General features: G+C 44.2%; 1 protein-coding gene across 1 annotated transcript in view; it reads right to left on the bottom strand.

Annotated features, from left to right (window-relative positions):
• The window catches only part of CSMD3 (CUB and Sushi multiple domains 3), a 3,551,396-nt gene that overhangs the window by 845,796 nt on the left and 2,682,567 nt on the right, over nucleotides 1–23,033 (bottom strand).

Raw genomic sequence — 23,033 nt, forward strand, 5'->3', positions numbered from 1 at the left:
TGATAAGCTAACAGAATTTCATTTTGTTTAAATAGCATATAATAAGCAGTGCATCAGGTAGTCCACATATGCCACTACAGCTGAATAAAGGAATATGGAAGGGTGTATGGGTGGATTTTACAGATATGTAATAATAGGAGAGAAAGACAATGATCTTACTAAGTAATTTGAAAACAATTTTCAAAGCTATTTATGTTGGTTAATAGTGATGAATTGTCTGTATAAAAGCAAGTTTGCTTACCGTAAACGGTGTTTCCATAGATAGCAGGATGAATTAGCCATGCTGTCATGGGATCTGTCAATCAGGTCCAGGAGGTGGAGCTTGTCAAAGCAGAGATCAGAGCTTTGTTCTCTGTGGCTGCGCGCGTGTTCCTGCACAGGAAATTAACGGAATCTCCTCAGTCTGTGATTAAGCTGTATTGTAGTCGAAGACTTGGTGACTGCCAGGGAGCAGAGTGGGTCAGCATGGCTAATTCATCCTACTATCTACGGAAACACTGTTTACGGTAAGCAAACTTGCTTTTTCCCGTCGATAGCAGGGCTGAATTAGCCATGCTGTCATGGGAGTCCCAAGCTCCCGATCACGTTGTTTCTGATATATATGTTCATACATGATCATTAACAGTGTGGCAGTCACAGTGGACAGGAGGATAGAGATTGCAGTATTGCTTGCCCTATCTTCACATCAGTGGATACTTGTTGATCAAGGCAGTAATGAGATGTGAAGGTATGCAGCGCTGACCATGTAGCTGCCTTACAAATGTCTATGGGTTGAACATTCTTTAGGTGTGCCAATGAGGCTGCTACTGCTCTGACTTGGTGAGCTTTAGGCTCTGAATATAGCTGTAAATTTTGTTTATCTTAACAGAATTTGATGCACTGTGCTATCCAGCTGGAGATGGTGCATTTAGTCACTGGTAATCCAGGTGCCTTTGGGTCAAAGGAGACAAAGAGTTGAGAAACACAGGAGTCCAATTTTGTCCTCTCTTTGTAGTATGCTAAAGCTCTTTTGCAATCTAGTGTGTGCAGTAGTTTTTTCCTATCATTTGCATGAGGTTTAGGGAAAAAGGTGAGTAATTCCATGGTCTGATTGAGATGGAATTGAGAAACCACTTTTGGTAGGAAGGATGGGTGAGTTCGGAGAACTACCTTTTGGTGATGAAATTGCAAATATGGAGAATAATGAACCAAGGCCTGTAGTTCACTAACTCTTCGTGCTGATGTTACTGCAACCAGGAACACAACTTTCCATGTGAGGTATTTAATATGTGCCGAGTCCATGGGTCCAAAGAGGAAAAGCATGAGTTGTTCCAGAACTAGGGTGTTCCATGGAACTAGAGGCTTAGAGATTGGAGGACGAAGGTGAGTTAGTCCCTTAATGAAACGAGATAGTAAGGGGTGATTGGATATAGGAATATTGTTAACTGGTTTAATATATGCCCCTATGGCACTGAGATGAACTCTGATGGATGATGTTGCTAGACCAGCTGTGTATAGTGTATGAATATAGTCAAGAAGTAGCTCAGGTGAGCAGTCCAATGGTGGTACACCTTTGGAAATGCACCAGGTAGAGAAACGTTTCTATTTATAGCTATAATTTTTCCTCATTGAGAGTTTCCTGGATTCTAACAAGATGAATTGTGCCTAAGTGGAAACTCCCTGTTGTGTTAGAAGGAACCTCTCAATCTCCACACTGTCAAGTGGAGAGATGAGTGTAGTGGGTGTAGAAGCATCCCTTGATCTTGGCAGAGAAGATCTTGGCGATTCGGTAACCGAATTGGATCCATGATGGATATTCGGAGAAGGAAACTGTACCATGGTTGCCTCAGCCAGGCCGGGACGATGAGTATCAATTGAGCTTTGTCTGCTCTGCACTTTTGAATTGTCCTCGTTGTGAGTGGTATAGGAGGAAAGGCGTACAGGAGGCCTGTCGTCCAAGGGATGAGGAAGGCATCTTGAGCGATCCTGAATTGGCTTGGTCTTATTGAGCAGAATTTGGGGACTTGAGCATTGATCTCCATTGCAAAGAGATCTATCGAAGGCATCCCCCACTGTATGAATATGTCTTGGGATATTTCTGTATTGAGTGCCCATTCATGAGGATGAAATATGTGGCTTAGCCTGTCCGCTCTTGTGTTTGCAACTCCTGGTAGGTAAGTTGCTTAGAGATGTATGCAGTTTCGATGAACATGTTCGAAGATTGTCAGGGTCTCCTTGCAAAGGGACCATGAACCGGACCCTCCTTGTTTGTTGATGTAAAACATCGCCACTTGATTATCCGTGTAGATCATTACCCTGCGTCCTTTCAGGTGGTCTTGGAACACTTGTAATGCATTCCGAATTGCTCTGAGTTCCAATAAATTTATTTGCAAGTTTTGTTCCGAGAGTGTCCATAACCCTTGTGTTTCGTAAATCTCAAGGTGTGCACCCCAGCCCTTGCGAGTCGCATGTGTGGTTAATACTGCATTGTGAGGAGGGGAACTGAACAATGCTCCCTTGAATAGGGTGGAGTCTAGGAGCCACCATGTTATATCTTTTCTCATTTCGGCGGTCAACGATATCTTCTGTGTCAATGGTTGTGAGTGCTGTTTCCATTGACGTTTCAAGTCCCATTGCAGGCATCTCATGTGTAGCCTGGTGTTGGGAACCATGAAAATCACTGCTGCCATGTGGCCCAGGACTACTAAAACCTGTCTTGCTGACGGTCTCTGAGTATGGTTCAAGGTATGTAAAAGAGGACGGAATTGAGATATTCTGTCACTTGGTAGGTATGACCTGTTGCACGTAGTGTCCAGGCATGCTCCTATGAACTGTAACTGTTGTGTTGGTTGTAGGTGTGATTTCTGAAAATTGATCACCAATCCTAATTCTTGCAAGCATTGTATCACCCGATGGAGGTGATCGAGTAAGATGTTTGGAGTTGGGTCGATTATGAGCCAATCGTCCAGATATGGAAAGACGGTTACACCTTGTAGTCTGAGATGAGCCACCACCACTACCATGCATTTGGTGAAAACCCAGGGTGCAGCCAATAGTCCAAAGGGAAGAACTTTGTACTGGTAGTGTTGATGTCCATAGCAAAAGCATAGGTAACGTCACGAGGATGGATGGATTGGAATGTGTGTGTAAGCATCTTCAGGTCGATGGAACACATTCAATCATTGGTTTGAATCAGAGGAAGAATTGATTTCATGGATACCATTTTGAATTTCTCTTTGGTGAGAAATTTGTTCAAGTCCCTTAGGTCTAGGATGGGGTGAAAGCCACCCGACTTCTTGGGTATGAGGAAGTATGGGGAATAAAATCCTACTGATTTGGTCCCCGGGTAAATTTGTCAAATTGCTTGTTGTTTGCGAAGCAAAGCAATTTCTTCCCCCAGTTGTGGTTGGAAGTTGTGAATTTTGAGAGTGGAGAGATGAGGTAATATGGGTTTTGTGAAAACTGGAGTTGGTAGCCGTGTCGTACTATCTCCATAACCCATTGATCGGATGTTATTCTCTCCCAGGCTACCAGGTAGGAGTGAATCCTGCCAGGTGGTGTTTGATATTGTGGTGGTGGCTGGGTAACTAAAATGATGAAGTCGCTTTTACTGCAGTAGCCGGCTGTTGTGCCTGTTGTCTCTAGTTATGTGGTTTACCTCTACATTGGCTTGAGGTATTCTGTTGTGGAGCAGGATGCTGGTAAGCAGGGTAAGGTTGTATACGAAAGGACTGGTAAGATCTGTAGGGTCTTCTGGCATATGATTGCCGACGAGTGGATCCCATATAACGACGTGTGTTCGAATAGTGAGGATGTAATGTTAATGATTGTACTGCTAGAGCTTCTTCCTTCAGTTTACCTACTGTGTCCTGAAATCGTTCCCCAAACAGGTTATCTCCTATACATGGGAGTTTTGTTAGCTTCTCTTGCAAATCTTCACATATCGAACTTGAGCATAACCATGCTAGTCTGCGGGCTGCAATGGCTGCTGCAGATGCCCTAGATGATGTTTCATATGCTTCATAGATTGACCTCAAAAGGTGTCGAGAACACTCGTCCATGTCATGAATAGGTGGAGGTATCTGATCCGCAGTCGAGGAAAGCATACCTTTTATATCTTATATGCACTCATATAGGTATTGTACCATGTAGAACTGATGGTGCATAATTCAGGCATTCAACATTGAGTTACGGTATATTTTCCTGCCAAACTCATCTAAATATTTGTTGTCTTTCCCTGGTAGGTATGAGGAATGCGACTTTGTTTTCTTAAATCTTTGCATCGCCAAATCTACTACAATTGAAGCGTGAGGTAATTGTGGTATAGAGTACGGTGATGTTTTCCTCATACAAAATTTTATGTCCATTTTCCTGGAAACCGCTGAGATTGCATAAGGTGTTTCCCAGGATTTCTGTAAGACTGAATGCAGGAGTTCTTGTGGTGGAAGAGATGTTGGTTCTTCTGGAATATCGAAAATCTTTAGGAGGCCAAGAGTTTCTGATCTAGGGTCTGTTTCTTTTTGAACCTCTAGATGCAGTATTGAACCTAATTTTTCCAGAAATTTTGGGTATGTAAGGTCTTCCGGAGGGGAATACGGTTCCTGAGGTTGTTCCTGCAGATCCAATGGGAATCCCGTAGATGATAATGGGGATGTTTGCGGTGAAGGAGAATCAAAAGATATATCCTGTTTATAATTTGGTGAGGCTGGTTGGTTTGCTATGGGAGATGTTGGAGGCTCCACCGACTGCTCTCTATTGGTCTGTGTCTTATGTTCCGGAGAACTGCCAGAAGCAAGATTAGTCATTTTGAATGATGACTGCAGAGATTCATAAAATCCTGCTAAGGATTGGGACAATTGATAAAATGCCTCTTTTGTATGAAGGGGGATTATTGTACGACCATCTGGTTCTTGTGACTCACATGCTTTAGGTTGCATTGGAGTGTTGTGAGGTAAATTATGGATACTTTATGGTCTTTCTGATTTTTGTTGCATATCATGTCCATCGAATCCTCTGAAGCTGTAGAAGCGTTAGAGAAAGCAACTTGTATTACCTCTGTATGGGAAAAAGGTATTTGAAGCTGGTATGTGAGATGATTTAGAAGTCAAAGGGCTTACTTCCCATGTTGCACTCCTCTTTGCCGACCTTTTGTGGTGGTAGTGATGTGAGTGCTTATGATAATAATGTGACGACAAGTCTGCATGACTTCTACGTGAAGACAGTGATTGCTTTCTGCGTTTTATTGTAAACTCTGTCGAAGTAGCTCTCAAAGAGAGGGAAGTACCCGAACGAGGTGGGGTTATAGATGGAGAGGTAGAATGAGACATTTGTGAGGGTCCACGTTGTCTCTTCAACTCATGGTGTAGTACATGAGACATGTGTTCCTGTGTCTTGTGCGCCGATTTGGATTTGTGCGCGGATCTAGACTTGTGCGTATATCTTTCTGTGTCTGTGTGCGCAAATGTTATCGGCGCCGATGTCTCCGGCACCATGTGCACAGACATGCCTGGAGCTGGGCACGCAAGTGTTGTCGGCGTCGTGTGTGCAGATGTGGTCGGTGCCATGAGCAAGTGACTTCCGCGCCGTGCGCGCAGATTTTCCCTTCATCGCGTGCACAGGTGTCTTCGGCACCATGCACGCCGATGTCTTCAGCGCAGTGCGTGCAGAAATCTTCTGTGTCATGCTCACAGGGTCCTTCAGCGCCATGCGCACAAGTGTCTTCGGCGCCATGCGTGCAGACGTGTTGTGCGCCGATAGTTCTTCAGGCGCAGAAGTGTTATGCGCCGTCATAGTTTTATGCGCATAAGGCATCTTAGGTGCAGAAGTCTTAGGCGCCGTGATTTTTGGTGCCAGTGTCTCTTGTGCCAGCACTTCTGGCTCTATGGATTGTTTGAAATCCGATGGCCTTTGCCGGCTTGCCACGTTCTTACCTCCAAGATCGGAGGATTGAGGATCCCACGAAGATGCCCTCTTTTTTTTGAGGGAGCCAGTAAGATTGCAGGGCCAGGAGACGAATGAGCCTCCGATGGCTCCGGTGAGGCAAAAAGTTCCTGAAGCTTGTAGGCCCATTGTTTCAGGACTCTCGGAGACATCCTCGAACAAAATTCATAATCTTCATGATTGTGATCTGGTCCTAGGCATCGGTAACATCGGTCATATCCATCCGTGACCAACATTACCTTGCCACAATTAGAGGGATTAAAACCCAATTTTGAGATTTTTATTTAATAACGCTGAAAAGAAGAACAGCTCTGTGTGCGATCCCGCGTGTGGAAAGAACAGACTGAGGAGATTCCGTTACTTTCCTGCGCGGGAACACATGCGCAGCCGCAGAGAACAAAGCTCTGATCTCTGCTTTGACAAGCTCCACCTCCCAGACCTGATTGACAGATCCCATGACAGCATTGCTAATTCAGCCCACTATTGACAAGAAATAAAAAAATATCACTAAAAGTGAGAGTAAAATTGTATACATTGTTCCACAATATGCAAATCTTTAATCACATTTAAAGGAGGCATTCCAAGGGGTGCGTTTTGGGTGTGATCAGTATATTACACATGTAGATTGTATTTACAAGTATAGATGCCTCATTTTCTGTAGAAAATTTAGCTATACAAAATAAACAGATGCAATACCTGTGTGTTTATTCTACCCACAACAGATTTAGAGTGAAAAATTGGTGCAAAGTCCACAGAGAAAAAGTACTTTTAGACTTGTTCCAAAGCACTATGAATATTGCCCACTGTATGTTTGTTTCAAAGTTACATAAGAACATAAGAAATGCCATACTGGGTCAGACCAAGGGTCCATCAAGCCCAGTATCCTGTTTTCAACAGTGGTCAAGCCAAGTCACAAGTACCTGGCAAGTACCCAAACATTAGATAGATCACAAGCTGCTATTAGGGATGTGAATCGTTTTTCAACAATTAAAATTATCGTCCGATAATGTTTATATCGTCTTAAATCGTTATAGAACACGATACAATAGAAATTCTAACGATTTATCGTTAAAAATCGTTAAATCGTGTTAGTGCGCACTAACTCGAGTTAGTGCGCACTAACTCCCTGTTAGTGCGCACTAACTCGATTTAGTGCGCACTAACTGAAAATGATACAAATAAACACTTTCCAGGTCACTGAAGGTCAGTTAGGAATGAATATGTGTTCCTATTGGCTGGCTGCCCTCTTATCTATTGATGTTACCAAGGTTACCACTGAGGTGATGGTTGGGGGGATGGGAAATGGAACTGGAAACTAACGAACACCAACAGAAAATGAAACAAAGTGTTCACACTTCCCAGGTCAGTAAAGGTCACTTAGGAATGAATATGTATGTATGTATTCCTATTGGCTGGCTGTGCTCTTATCTATTGATGTTACCAATATGGTTGGGGGGATGTGAAATGGAAACAGTTGGAAGCTTGACAAAAAAAGTAATGTAATGATCAGCACTCACGTGACTAGAACTTGTTTGTTTATTATTTTTGTTAGAAGGCACCTGAAATGCTAGTGCATGTTGAATTTGCCAATCACTGTGCATTTTAGAAAGGTGGTCCTGGCTGGAACTGTACACAGTTCAAATATATGTAATTGATTGTTGGTAAGTGTATTTTTTAAGTAGCCACACTGGCACCAGTATGTTTACTTTTCCTCCTACTTAACTCACTAGCTCAGCTTTGTAAGAAGGGCTTCTCTGCTTGTGTGTTGTTTTTGTTTGGTGTGAGGAGAGCAGAAACATCAGATCTTTATTCAATCTACTACAGTCATCTCTTACAGTGCCCTATCCCTATTAATACCAGGAGTGTTGTGATCTTCCTGCACACAGTGCCCTAACCCTGATACCAGTCTGAGACAGCTCCCTCCCTGCATTACTAGTGAGAGGCTGGCTTCACAGACAGGGGGGAGCTGCCTGACCCTCACTCCTGACTTCCCCCATGTCCCAGCTAGTGAATGGTGTGTGGGTGAGGGGGGGGGGGGGAGGATGGTGAAGTCTGAGACAGCTCCCTCCCTGCATTACTAGTGAGAGGCTGGCTTCACAGACAGGGGGGAGCTGCCTGACCCTCACTCCTGACTTCCCCCATGTCCCAGCTAGTGAATGGTGTGTGGGTGAGGGGGGGGGGAGGATGGTGAAGTCTGAGACAGCTCCCTCCCTGCATTACTAGTGAGAGGCTGGCTTCACAGACAGGGGGGAGCTGCCTGACCCTCACTCCTGACTTCCCCCATGTCCCAGCTAGTGAATGGTGTGTGGGTGAGGGGGGGGGGAGGATGGTGAAGTCTGAGACAGCTCCCTCCCTGCATTACTAGTGAGAGGCTGGCTTCACAGACAGGGGGGAGCTGCCTGACCCTCACTCCTGACTTCCCCCATGTCCCAGCTAGTGAATGGTGTGTGGGTGAGGGGGGGGGGGTGGATGGTGAAGTCTGAGACATCTCCTTCCCTGCATTACTAGTGAGAGGCTGGCTTCACAGACAGGGGGGAGCTGCCTGACCCTCACTCCTGACTTCCCCCATGTCCCAGCTAGTGAATGGTGTGTGGGTGAGGGGGGGGGGGGGAGGATGGTGAAGTCTGAGACAGCTCCCTCCCTGCATTACTAGTGAGAGGCTGGCTTCACAGACAGGGGGGAGCTGCCTGACCCTCACTCCTGACTTCCCCCATGTCCCAGCTAGTGAATGGTGTGTGGGTGAGGGGGGGGGGGAGGATGGTGAAGTCTGAGACAGCTCCCTCCCTGCATTACTAGTGAGAGGCTGGCTTCACAGACAGGGGGGAGCTGCCTGACCCTAACTCCTGACTTCCCCCATGTCCCAGCTAGTGAATGGTGTGTGGGTGAGGGGGGGGGGGAGGATGGTGAAGTCTGAGACAGCTCCCTCCCTGCATTACTAGTGAGAGGCTGGCTTCACAGACAGGGGGGAGCTGCCTGTCCCTCACTCCTGACTTCCCCCATGTCCCAGCTAGTGAATGGTGTGTGGGTGAGGGGGGGGGGGTGGATGGTGAAGTCTGAGACAGCTCCCTCCCTGCATTACTAGTGAGAGGCTGGCTTCACAGACAGGGGGGAGCTGCCTGACCCTCACTCCTGACTTCCCCCATGTCCCAGCTAGTGAATGGTGTGTGGGTAAGGGGGGGGGGGGGGATGATGGTGAAGTCTGAGACAGCTCCCTCCCTGCATTACTAGTGAGAGGCTGGCTTCACAGACAGGGGGGAGCTGCCTGACCCTCACTCCTCCGGGGTATTGTGATCTTCCTGCACACAGTGCCCTATCCCTGATATCAGGGGTGTTGTGATCTTCCTGCATGCAGTGCCCTATCCCTATTAATACCAGGAGTGTTGTGATCTTCCTGCATGCAGTGCCCTATCCCTATTAATACCAGGAGTGTTGTGATCTTCCTGCATGCAGTGCCCTATCCCTGATATCGGGATGTGTGCAGGAAGATCACAACACCCCCGGTATCAGGAATAGGGCACTGTGTGCAGGAAGATCACAACACCCCCAGTATCAGGAATAGGGCACTGTGTGCAGGAAGATCACAACACCCCTGGTATTAGGGATAGGGCACTGTGTGCAGGAAGATCACAATACCCCTGGTATCAGGGTTAGGGCACAAGTTCTAGTCACATTGACTGATCACATTACTTGTTTTGTCAAGCTACCAACTGTTTCCATTTCCCATCCCCCATATACTGTCAGTAGGAAACTTGGTAACATGAATAAATAAGAGGGCAGCCAATAGGAATACATATTCATTCCTAAACTGACCTTAACTGACCTGAAAAGTGTCAAATTGTATCATTTTCAGTTAGTGCACACTAACTCCCAGTTAGTGCGCACTAACTCCCGTTAAAAATCGTTAAAAATCGTTTTTTCCGATTAGTGCGCACTAACTCGAGTTAGTGCGCAGTAATCGGAAAAAATGATTTTTAACGATTTTTTAACTAAAAAATCGTGCCTAAGACGATTTTCTTGCCCTGCCACACGATTTCTATCGTTAAGACGATATGGAAAACGATTCACATCCCTAGCTGCTATTACTTATTAATTACCACAATAGGAGTTTATGAATGTTTCCTCTTGGAACTTATCCAAATCTTTTTTAAACCTAGTTACACTAACTGCTGTAACCACATCCTCTGAAAATGAATTCCAGAGCTTAACTATGTGCTGAGTGAAAAATAATTGTCTTTGATTTGTTTTAAATGAGCTACTTGCTAACTTCATGGAGTCCCCTCTGGTCATTCTATTATCTGACAGAGTAAATAACTGATTTACATTAATTTGTCTAAGTCCTTTCAAGAATTTTTAGGCTTCTATCATATCCCCCCTCAATCATCTCTTCTCCAAACTGAACAGCCCTAACTTCTTTAGTCTTTCCTCATAGGGCAGCTGTTCCATGTCCCTTACCATTTTTTCATCCTTCTCTGTACTTTCTCCAGTGCAGCTATATCCTTTTTGAGATGTAGTGACCAGAATTGCACACAGTATTCAAGGTGCAAACTCACCATGGAGCGATACAGAGGCATTATGATATCCTCCACTTTACTTTCCATTCCTTTCCTAATAAATCCTAACATTCTGTTTGCTTTTTTGATTGCCACAGTACACTGGGATGATGATTTCAATGTATTATCCATTATGACGCCTAAATCTTTTTCCTGTGTGGTAACTTCGAAGATAAAACCTAACATCGTGTTTCTACAGCAAGGGTTATTTTTCCCTATATGTATCACTATGAACTTGTCTACATTAAATTTCATCTGCCATTTGGAAGCCCAATCTTCCAGTCTCACAAGGTCCTCCTGCAATTCATCACAATCCACTTGAGATTTAACTACTCTGCGTAATGTTGTATCATCTGCAAATTTGATCACCTCACGCATCATACCTCTTTCCAGATCATTTATAAATATATTAAAAAGCACCGGCCCAAGTACATATCCCTGAGGCACTCCACTGTCCACGCCCTTCCACTGAGAAAATTGTCCATTTAATCCTACTCTCTGTTTCCTGTCTTTTAACAACTTGCAATCCACAAAAGGACATCACCTCCTATCCCATGACATTTTAGTTTTCTTAGAAGTCTCTCATGCAGGACTTTGTTAAATGCCTTCTGAAAATCCAAATGCACCACATCTACTGGTTTACCTTTGTCCACTATTTATTTACCACTTCAAAGAAAAAGTAGCAGATTTGTGAGGCAAGACTTTCCTTGGGTAAATCCATGTTGGTTGTGTTCCATCAAACCATGCCTTCTAAATGTTTTGTGATTTTATTCTTTATAATAGTTTCCATGATTTTTCCTGGTACTGAAGACAGGCTCACTGGTCTATAATTTCCCAGATCACCCTGGATCACTTTTTAAATATAGGGGTTACATTGGCCATCTTCCAATCCTTGGATACATCAGATGATTTTAATGATAGTTTACACATTTTTACTAATAGTTCTGAAATTTTATTTTTGTAGTTCTTTCAGAATGCTAGGGTGTATACCATCAGGTCCAGGTGATTTACTACTCTTCAGTTTGACAATCAGCCCTACCAGATTTTCCAGGTTAACCATGAGGTTCAGTTGAACTGAATCACCATCCATGTAAACCTTCTCCAGAATGGGTATCTCTCCAACATCCTCTTCAGTAAACACTGAAGTAAAGAAATTGTTTAATCTTTTCACAATGGCCTTATCCTCTCTAAGTGCTCCTTTAACCCCTTGATCATCCAACGGTCCAACTGACTCCCTTGCAGGCTTTCTGCTTCAGACATATTTAAAAACATTTTTATTGTGAGTTTTTGCTTCTATGGCCAATATATTTTCAAATTTTCTCTTAGCCTATCTTACAAATGTCTTATATTTATCTTGCCAATGTTTATGCTTTATCCTATTTTCTTCTGATAGTTCTTTTTTCCAATTTTTGAAAAAAGATCTTTTAGCTAAAATAGCCTTTTTTTACCTCACCTTTTAACCATGCAATTAATCATTTTACCTTCCTTCCACCTTTCTTAATGCATGGAATACATGTGGCCTGTGCTTCTAGGATGGTATTTTTTTAACAATGTCCATGCCTGTTGCACTCTTTTTACCTTTGTAGCTGCACCTTTCATTTTTTTTCTAACTATTTTTCTCATTTTATTAAAGTTTTCCTTTTGAAAGTTTAGTGCTAGAGCCATGGATTTACATACTGTCCCCTTTCCAGTCATTAATTCAAATGTGTTCATATTATGATCACTATTGCCAAGTGGCCCCACCACCATTACCTCTCTCACCAAGTCCTGTGCTCCACTGAGAATTAGATCTAAAATTGTTCCCTCTCTCACCAGTTCCTGAACCAATTGTTCCAGAAAACTGTCTTTATTCCATCCAGGAATATTATCTCTCTAGCATGCCCAGGTGTTTCACTTACCCAGCCAATATTAAGGTAATTGAAATCTCCCATTATTACTGCATAACCAGTTTGGTTAGCTTCCCTAATTTATCTTACCATTTCACTGTCCATCTCACCATTTTGGTCAGGTGGATGGTAGTATACTCCTATCACTATTCTCTTCCCCCAACACACAAGGGATTTCTACCCATAAACATTCAATTGCATATTTAGTCTCATGCAGGATCTTTATCCTGTTGGAATCTATGCCAACCCGGACATAAAGCGGCACATCACCACCAAGATTCTCTTCTCTGACATTGCGCTATACTTTAAACCTCAGTATAGTACCATCCCTTTGGTTATCCTCTATCCACCATGTCTCTGAGATGCCGATTAAGTCTATGTTACCATTCACTTCCATAAACTCTAATTCTACCATCTTACTTCTTAGACTTCCGGCATTAGCATATAAACATTTCAAAGTGTGTTTTTTGTTTGTATTTACATTCTGCTTTTCAGTTGATAGGGATACATTAGAATCTTTTAGCTCAGGTGAGTTTTTAATTATAGGCACTTGAACTACTTTTCAGGTCTATCCAGTAAAGTGCGGCCGCGTTTACCCCGCTCCTAATCCGCGTTAGCCCTTCCTGCGATCCCAAATGCCCTTTAACCTACTCCTACCTCGTCCTAAAATCCCCGGGCAACCCCTTCCGCACGCGGCATGTATATTGCATGCAAACGAGCGATTTAGCTATTCCCTAGCATCCCGTAACCCACGCCCCGACTATCGCTATCTTTCCCTGCCGTTTTGTCGCTCATTTAACCTGCTAACTTACCGCCTACCCTTACCCCTGCGGTAGAGGCAGGGGTAAGGGTAGGTGGCAAGCTTTCCCCCAGCCCCCGCTCACCTGCCTCTGCCGCGATCATGGGTGCCAGTCTCCGGGGCAGCCCCAGTCCTCTCCCCTCCTCCCGAAGCAAAAAAAAAAAAAAAAGCAAAAAAAACGTAAAAGCAAAAAGTAAGTTGCTTTGCCGCTTCACACTGTCAGTGTCTCTTCTTCCCTCCTCCCGGAGTAAGGCTGCTTTTCGCGCCCTGCTTCGGGAGAAGGGAAGAAGAGACACTGACTGTGTGAAGCGGCGAAGCAACTTACTTTTTGCAGCTCCCTCCGGACATCGGACATCGAACCTCTCCTGCCTCCCGCTGCGCGACTTACTTTTTTTGCAGCCGTCCGGCCATCAGGAAGAACGGATCGTGGTTCCCCTGCCTCCCGGGAAAGATGGATGCCAGCACGGGGGAAAGTGGCCCCTGTGCATGCAATTGGCCGCTCAAGACGTGACATTACAACGTTTGGCGTCACGGCATGTGACATCACGTCTTGAACGGCCAATTGCATGCACAGGGGCCGCTTTCCCCCGTGCTGGCATCCATCTTCTCCGGGAGGCAGGGGAGCCACGATTTGTTCCTGCTGATGGCCGGAGGGCTGCAAAAAAAAGTAAGTCGCGCAGCGGGAGGCAGGAGAGGTCCGATGGGGGCTGCAAAAAGTAAGTTGCTTCGCCGCTTCACACTGTCGGTGTCTCTTCTTCCCTCCTCCCGAAGCAGGGCGCGAAAAGCCTTGCTCCGGGAGGAGGGAAGAAGAGACACCGACAGTGTGAAGCGGCAAAGGAACTTACTTTTTGCAGGCGTCCATCTTCGCGAGCAGCTGGAGGCAGGAGAGGTCATCCGATGTCTGGAGGGGGGTGCAAAAAGTAAGTCGCTTCGCCGCTTCATACTGCCAGTCCCTTCTCCCCTCCTCCCGGAGCAAGGCTGCTTTTCGCGCCCTGCTTCGGGAGGAGGGGAGGGGGGACTTGTAGTCCCGACTTCCTGGTATCTGTCATTTCAAATGACATTTGAAATGACAGATACCAGCGTGGCGTGAAGCGTTAGGCCCACGCACCCAGGATACTGTATAGGCGCTCTATCCAGTAAAATGGGTTGCGCGGGCCTAACGCTTCACGGACCCTTCTTAGACGCGGTTTACATTTGCATAAAATTATTGTTCAGGATCGAGCGGTAGGTGAGCTGCACTGTGCGTGCGGCAACCGCGGGTGCACCGGGCACTAACGCAGCTCTTCCTACCACTCGGTACTGGATAGACCTGTTTATTATTAGTGGAACCTCTCTGTTGGGATGCCCTAACTCTACTGCTTCATTAGTATCCTTTGAAGATACCTCCCTCTGAACCATGCACTGCTGAGAAACTGTCAGATTTTCCCTTTGTTCTAGTTTAAAACCTGCTCTATCTCCTTTTTAAAGGTTAATGCCAGCAGCCTAGTTACACCCTGGTTAAGGTGGAGGCCATCTTTTCGGAAAAGACTTCCCCTTCCCCAAAAGGTTCTCCAGTTTCTTACCAAACTGAAATTTGATCATCAAATGGTTATGCTAGTATACCTCTAGAAATCACTTTAAATACTCAGAGTGTGAGGGTACTGAGGAAGTGATATTCCCTTGAGAAATGTTCACCTACTGGGGTACCATTTGGTTCTGTTATGAATCAGAAAGTGGACCCCTGTTCCGAGGTAGAGTCAGCGCTACCAAAAAAGGAAGTCAACCCTCTTCGGTCTCTACTGGCGGATGGCAAGGCCTGTTGAAGATGTTAGATGAAGGCTTCACCCTGGAAGCTCGTGATCCCCCCAGGAGGAGCCCGTGGGGATACGGCCACTGGGACTTAGGAGACTACCTGAAGAGTGAAGATGGTCTGGATGCAGGCGCCTCCTGCAGGTCATGGGTTCCAGATGGCTGGCGCCTCCAGCAGGTCGTAGTCAGTCTGGGAGTATACATCGAAGGATAGTCCCAATCTGGTCCAAGGGTCGAAGTCCAGAGAGAGGTCGAGAACCAGTCCAGGAGCAGACGGTAGAATGGTCTGAAGCCAATCCAGGAGCAAAGAAGGAGAAGGGTCGAGAGCCAGTCCACGTCAATAACAGAAGATCACCACCACCAGTCAGAGGGTCAGGAGCCAAATAGTTAGTTCAACGAGAAGAAGAGCAGAAGCGGGACGGAGAGCGGATCCGGAACACAGACACAGGAACCAAGCACAGAGCCTCAATAGCAAGGCAAGGTCTGATACTCAGACCTTGCCTTGCTTACAGGAACTGGATGGAGGAGTCCCAGGGGGAACCATGACAATTTCCTGTCATGGCTCCTTTAAATACTCTCCTCAGCCACGCGCGAGGCTCCTAGGAAGCTGAGGGGGAGGAGCCGGACTGGCCGGGAACCATGCGGCCAGGCTAGGCAGCGGCCAGGCTAGGCAGCGGCAGTGGCTGCAGAGAGTTGAAAAAGAAGGCTACCTGCCACCGCAGCAGCCTCCGATGCTTCGGGGTGAGTTACTGACACCGTGGCCACTGGCCCGACCCTGGTCACGGCCTGCCGCAGCCAGCAGCTATGACATACGGCTGCGGGCCGCCACAGCCGGTATTTCTAACAGGTTCTTCTCTGTAATGTATTTTATATGTATTTTATATGGATGTGCATTTGTTTAAAACAAATGTGAAATCTGATACAAATGGGTCCCTATTTGTTTTATTCATTGGATTCCAAAACAAATGGGGGCTATCCCACAAATGAAACACATCCTATTTTTTCCATTGGTTTATGTCTCCCATTCATTTCTATGGACCATAGGAATTAATGAAGGAAGGTAGAAATAGCAACTAGTCCTTCACTTTGAGTCATGTGTGACCTCACTTCCTTGGCAGAGACTAGGCAGGATGTCTTGGCAAGAAGAGCACAAAGACAACATATCTGAGTGAAGCATTTTACAATCCAATTTATTGCTGTTCTTGGGTTCTAGAGACACTGATCCTGGTATTTGAGCATATGTGAGCAGAGTATGCTATACAATTCTATGCAGACTTGGTCCTGGAAGGCGGCTGTTACTGAGCTCTGCTCTCCCAGACTATTGAAACCTTCAGTCATCATTGTACTTCAACTTTAGCAAACTTTATTTGTTTGCTTGTTGCTAATACTACTGCAATTGTCTCATCAACTGAAAAAGGAAGGCAGTGTCAGTCAGTTTGCCACTGTTTTTTTTCTCCCCTGGGGGAGGTTTTAGGCAGGGTCTGGTTGTGGATAAGTGAGAAACGGAGAGTTGCAGCAGACCAGCAGTGCCAATACAGGGTGTTTTTTTTTTCCCTCTGTCTGGGTGGGAACTGCAGAATTAGTTCACTGTCCAGTCTAGTGAGGTGAGCAGTTCAGGGCATAGATAGAATGCAGCAAGCAACATGCCAGTCAGGCTGCCAGTGTTTGCTTTGTAGAGCCTATAAGCAGACTAGAACAGTCTCAACTATGTACTAGTGTACAGCATAACACTACATTCTCTATGTGTATGTAGTTCTCCACATTCACATACAGAGTGGTATAGTCAGTGGTGTACACACAGTGAGCTATAATACAACTAATGAAAAAAAAAATCCTGTTGTCTTCCAAATCCCCAGCAGGCAGTGACAAAATCCATCATGTCAAGAAAAGGTAGATGCTTGAGAGAAAAATCTTATTGGAAGAGGTAGTTTCATTCCTAAATTGAAAAGGGGGCTGTGGGACCAGACTGTTGAGCTGTCTGGACCAGGGCTGGAACATCCAGTTACCCCTCGGAGGCCCCGACGTAAGAGGGAGGAGCCCAATGCGACATAAAAGCGGCGCGGATAGCTGCGACAGAAGCTGTGGGACCGGACTGTTGAGCTGTCTGGACCAGGGCCGGAACATCCAGTTACCACCCGGAGGCCCCGACCTAAGAGGGAGGAGCCCAACATGCTATAAGAGCGGTGCAGATAGCGGCAACAGAAGCTGTGGGACCAGACTGTTGAGCTGTCTGGACCAGGGCCGGAACATCCAGTTACCCCTCTAGAGGCCCTGACATAAGAGGGAGGAGCCCAACGCACCATAAGAGCGGCGTGGATAGCGGTGACAGAAGCTGCGGGACTGGACTGTTGAGCTGTCTGGACCAGGGCCAGAACATCCAGTTACCCCTCGGAGGCCCGACGTAAGAGGGAGGAGTCCAACGCGCCATAAGAGCGGCGCATTAGTGGCGTGCCACTGCTGCCAGTGCACCGCCAAAGCCACACATGCCTAAGGGGCGCGCACGGCTTGGTCCAGCTTAGTCCGGACTAGGACGAACTAAAGGAGGAAGCTCCATGTTTCGGTCCCAATACTTTTGAGGCTTCGGACAAGAGGAAAGCACAGTAGAAGTATTCAAAGTCTCGAGCTTTTGAATTGGTATTTAAAGAGTTCTTTGTCTTCGAACTATGCCGGCCAAAAGGAAAGGGAAAGTAAGGGTCTTTCCTTCAGAGCCCTTACCTCAGCTTCTTCAGCTCGAGATTGACCGCTTCATGACTCAGCTGGTTAGAGAGGGACCCGGTAAATCCATTGGTAGCTCCCCGGAGGGAGAAAGGGAGGCTCCTTTGGACGAGGTTTCCCTCAGCCCAGATCAACGTCCGCCTCCTGTCCAATGTGGCGCAGATGGAGATGCAACAGCGCCACCCACCGATGATGTGGAACGAGCGTTAGTGTGTGAAGGAGCAGGCTCTGACCTGGCTTCTGAGAAGAGAGGAATAGAGGAGAGGAGCTCCGAGGAGGTTTTCTCTTTGAAGGAGTTTGCAATATTGGCTGCAAATAAACAACAAGAAACTCCTCACTCCGATCAGCCAGTGGAATTGTGGCCTACAACATCAAGGCCAGAGACGGTAACATTAGGAGCAATATGGGACTTGGTGAGTAGTTTAAGTGCATCTGTGAATAGACTGGAGGAAAAAATTGACTCTGTTTCCTCAAATTTTCAGCAACAGTTTCTGGGTATGAAGCGACAAACGAGTAAGTTAGGATGGAGGAGGCTGAAAAAAAATATTAAATCCCTACAAACATTAAATACTATAATGATAAAAGATCAATCAGCTTCCTCTATGCGTTTGGAAATGATAGAGAACAATATCAGGCATTTGAATGTAAGAATTGTTAATTTTCTGAAGGTTGCTGGACAAATTTCTTTTGTTTCCTTAAAAAGATTTCTAGCAGAGGTACTAGGTTTTTCTGATAATAATATGCTTTCTGTAAATTCATGTTTCTTTGTTAAGAAAAGAACCTCTGCTGCAGCTGTCTCTATTCCAACAAATCTTACAAGTTTCTTAGAAAATTCAACTTTAGAAGTTTTAGATATAAAAGATACTATTAACTTATCTCTAACAACGTCTGATATAAGTAAGCTAATGGAAATATATTTTCAGAAATTTCCAGTATCCTATTATGGCCAAACTGTAAAAATTTATCCAGATCTAGCACCAATTACACGCAGTAAGCGTCGTGAGTTTTTGGCTATAAGACAAAGAGTTATTTATTTGGGTTTCTCATTTTTGCTTAGATATCCATGACGGTGCATTATAAAGAAGGGAAATGAGTCATTTAGTTTTACCCAGATAGAACAATTACGTCAGTTTGTGGAGACACAAAAGGTTTTGTTTTCTCTTGTGCCCACTCCTATAATGAGTCCAGAAATTGCAACAACCTGTTCCCATTACCTCTTGCTTCCGGAAGCCCTCTAACCTTTCTTCAAGAATTTTTACCATAGGGATAATACTCCCCTCCCTCCCCTTGTGGTATCCTTGAAGGGCTTCAGAATTTGTACTAGCTTTCGCATCCCCCATACCAGCTGTCTGAGGTTCCTTCCAAATCTCCTTCCCCTATGGTACTTTCCCAACTCTTGCTCTTGCCCTGGCCTTTCCACAGGACTTTCCATCGAGTTATCTGTAATGGTTGTATGGTCTCTTGGACATTTTCTTCAGTATCTGTACCCTTACAGTTCTTGTAATTATTGATCTTATCTGGTATTTAGCCATCAATGGATAATACTGCAGCCAAAGGCAAGGACTGTAGAAGTACAGCACCTAGAAATACCAGGACCACGCTTCTCTTCTTTTGAGGTAATTGTGACAATATTTTCAAATACTGATTCAGAAAAATTGTGTCCTGGATTCCTGATCACAGGATATTAACAAGTAATGACATAGCTAAAGATAATTTGATGCCTCTAATCAGCAGCATCGTAGCCTCCAGCGAAGACCAACTCCATGCACAAACAGCCTGTTATTTTGAAAATTACATCAGGTCTCCTCCAAGGATTTCCCACAGCTTTTCTCTGCCTAGAGTTTTATACCAATTGGGTTGGTGCTGTTTACTGCTCATTTAGAGCCATGGGGTGTTTTTATCACTCTGGGTGACTGCTTTGTACCTCTCAAGATGCTTTGTGGTCTTCATGCCACTTTTACCCTCTGTTTTGGTGGATTTTCTGTCTCTTCTGGTGCTTTGTTCCTCCTTCATTGTGCCTTTAACTATTCATGTCACACTTGGTACCACTTTGTCCATCTCATACAGCCTTGGAGGGTTCATGCTACTATTGTTGGTACCCTCTTTTGAAGCCTTCAGGTGTTCTTCCCACTCTTTTTAGATTATACTGGGCAGTTTTGTCCCAAGAAAAAAAAAAGTGAAAATAAAATAGAAAAAAAAACAAATCTCTCAACCCATTACCATATTTTATAGTTCTTCATTTTCTTCTACCCCTCTATAATACCATCCTGGTTATTCTACTCTGTTTGTTGATTACAATGACATGGTTTGTTCACAAAAGCCCTCAGTCAGATGGAAAAAATAAGGGTACAAGAGAAAAGATGATGATGAAAAAACATTTTGATGTTTAGAATATTGTAAAAGAGAAAGTGAACATATACAAAACCAGAAAATCAAGAAATGAAACAGATTGAGTTCAGCTACAGACTATGAGAAAGGCTTCTTATTAAAGCAAACCTCACAATTTACCAGGAAAACCATTCTGAGGGGAAAATGTTCCCTTGTTCAGAATGTGATAAACGTTTCATTTGCAAAACCGATTTTATAAGAAACCCACAATTCCTCTCAGTAGCAAGATCAAGTTTAAGTAGAAAATTAAATAAAAGCTCATGTCACAAAAATTATACTGACAACAAATCTTTGTCTTGCAAGAAATTCCACAGGAAGACAAATATCACCCATGCACTTAGCCTTGCTGCTATACCCTTCATGTTATACCTTGGGAGTCTAGATACCTTGGAGAATTGATAAAACCCCAGTTAGACTGCAGTGTTTCCCCATTGATATTAAAGATAAAGGAAAAACAAATAAACAAATATTGTTTTTTGATGTTGAAACTAATTAATAAACAGATGAGCTACTTGAAATTAATGAACAAAACAAATGTTTTTTCTACTGCATATATTTATATTACTGAAGGTTTATTTCTTCCCTTAACTATTAGCTGATTTCATGGATGACTGTAATGTTCTTTTTATGTTTTACACTGGAATATATATACTATGGGGGTCATTTTCCAAAGCGATCGCACGCAAAATGTCCCTTTTTACGTGCGATCACTAAATGGGGGTGGAGTCAGGGCGGCATTAAGACCGGAACAGGAGGAGTCGGGGCGGCACTGGGGCAGATGCCGCAAAGACATTGCTGACATCGAAAAGGTAAGAATCCTTTTCGCTGCCAATTTTGCGCCCAATCGCACTACCTTTTTTGATGGCGCTATTGGGTGCGAAAGCCAGCAGTGATCGCACCACAGAGGTGTGATCACTGCAAGCTTTCACAGGCCCGCCCCCTGCTTTGCCCCCCTGTACCGCGCGATTCAAAGAGCCCGGCGGTATTAGAGAATCCAGGCCTATTTTAGTTCAATTAATATGTATCATCTACAACGTATTTGTTGACTCATTGATATACACCTTCTAAATATATTTTTTGCTTTTATTCATCAGCCTTTTATATCTGTGTGTACATGTATAAGCACTGATATTATTATCAGAATTTTCATTACATTATAAGAGGATAACTTTCAAAACTGCCTGTGTCAGCCTATTTACATGTGTATATAGGCACACGCAAAGTTGCTACTGTATTTTATAACCAGCACAGAAATGTTGTAAAATAGGAGTACATTGGCATTTATCTGGATAAGTCTGAAATTGTGCAGCTCATGTATATCTAAACAATGAGCCTCACCAGTTCAAACTTATCCAGATAAATGCCAATTAAGTAGCGGCACATAGTTGGATAAGTCTGAAAAGTGGTACTTAGATAGACAAGTAGCACTTTTCAAACTTGTCTGGCTCTGAAGGCCTATGCTACTTAGCTGGATAATTGAGAATATAGCCAGATACTTGCTGCTACTTATCCAAATAAGTTTAAATATAGCCATTTAATAGTGGGAAAGAAGCTACCTAGCTAGCTAAGGCCTAGATTCATAAGTCTGCTATAGTTATGTTAGAATGATGAGCTGTGCAAAAAAAGGGGTGAGGGGGTGAAATTGTGCAGCCAGCCGGATGGAAGTTGTGAGTTTTCACACACTGCTTTTGTGGCAGGGCCGCACAGTTTCACACTCATACTGCCTCGGGAAAAGGTGCAGTTATTTCCCGTGATGCTACTGGTGATAATGTAGAAAACATTATCACCCGCAGCGCTACCGGGACATAACTCCACCCAAACCCCACCCACACTCCTCAGTTTCCAAATTCTAATGCACTCAATACTGGCACATCACAGTTTAATGAGTAACCCAGTAACTGTGCACAACTCATAAACTCATGTATTGTACTTTCAATTTTATAAGTATAGGCATGTAGAATTTTATCCCTTTTATTTGACACTTTTACCCCACCTTAATTTGACTTTTACATGCATAAATCAGGGTATTTTATAAGATGCGCACGGCAATGAAATAACTAGTCCTTTTTAATTTACTCTACCAGGTCACCCAGTCCATCTGCAGCTGTGAAGACCCTCCTGGCTCTTCAGTATGAAGTCTTCCCAATGCATCCAGACCCTCTACACAGTCATTTTTTTACTTTAACAATGTCTATGATTAATTACACCAGATATTGAGCAAAATTAAAAATATGAAAGTAAAAGACATTCATATGTCACTTTGATAGGTTTCACAATTACTTATGCCCATAAATGTACTCGCCTCATAATGCCCTGGCACATCCATTTCTTACCCATGATTTACTCGTACAAATTGTAGTTTTGAAAAAAGCATGCAATTTTTTATGTTCTCTTCAGTGCTGCATGTGCAAATTTTTATATGTGCAATGTTTGAAAATGCAGCTGTAAGTCTAACAAGATTTTCTTAAAAATACATTAATATTCTAATTTTTGAGCACAATGCTAGAGAAAGGATTTTGTATGAATATTTCATTCTAGGGATTACTGTCCCCAAATTTATGGTTTGATTTGTTTTTCATTTTCAGATAATTTTCATTTTTTTGTTTCTATTAATGGTTTTTTTTTTAAGTTTAGTTTGTTTGAACTGAACAACATTAAAAATACAAAAAAACCCAAACTGATTTTAAACAAAAGGGCTTCCCAAAGCCTTCAACCACTCTTTCCTCCATGCTACAATTTAACTTGGGGTGTGTTCCTGCCCGGATAGGACTCCCCAGATCTCTCCAATCTCCACTCCCACCAATATAACCCAACCTATGGCTTTCTTGAGCCCCTCCCATCCCTCAAAAAAAAAAAAATTCAGGGTTGGATAGCTCTCACCCTGGCTCTCACTTACCCCTTTCTTGGGTCCTTTCATTCCAGTCCCGGGTCCTGAACTTTAATAAATATAGCACCATCTACCTTGTAGATGGTAGCAAAGTTATGTAA

Source organism: Rhinatrema bivittatum, chromosome 2 (assembly GCF_901001135.1).
Source record: "Rhinatrema bivittatum chromosome 2, aRhiBiv1.1, whole genome shotgun sequence".
Classification (NCBI taxonomy): Eukaryota; Metazoa; Chordata; class Amphibia; order Gymnophiona; family Rhinatrematidae; genus Rhinatrema; species Rhinatrema bivittatum.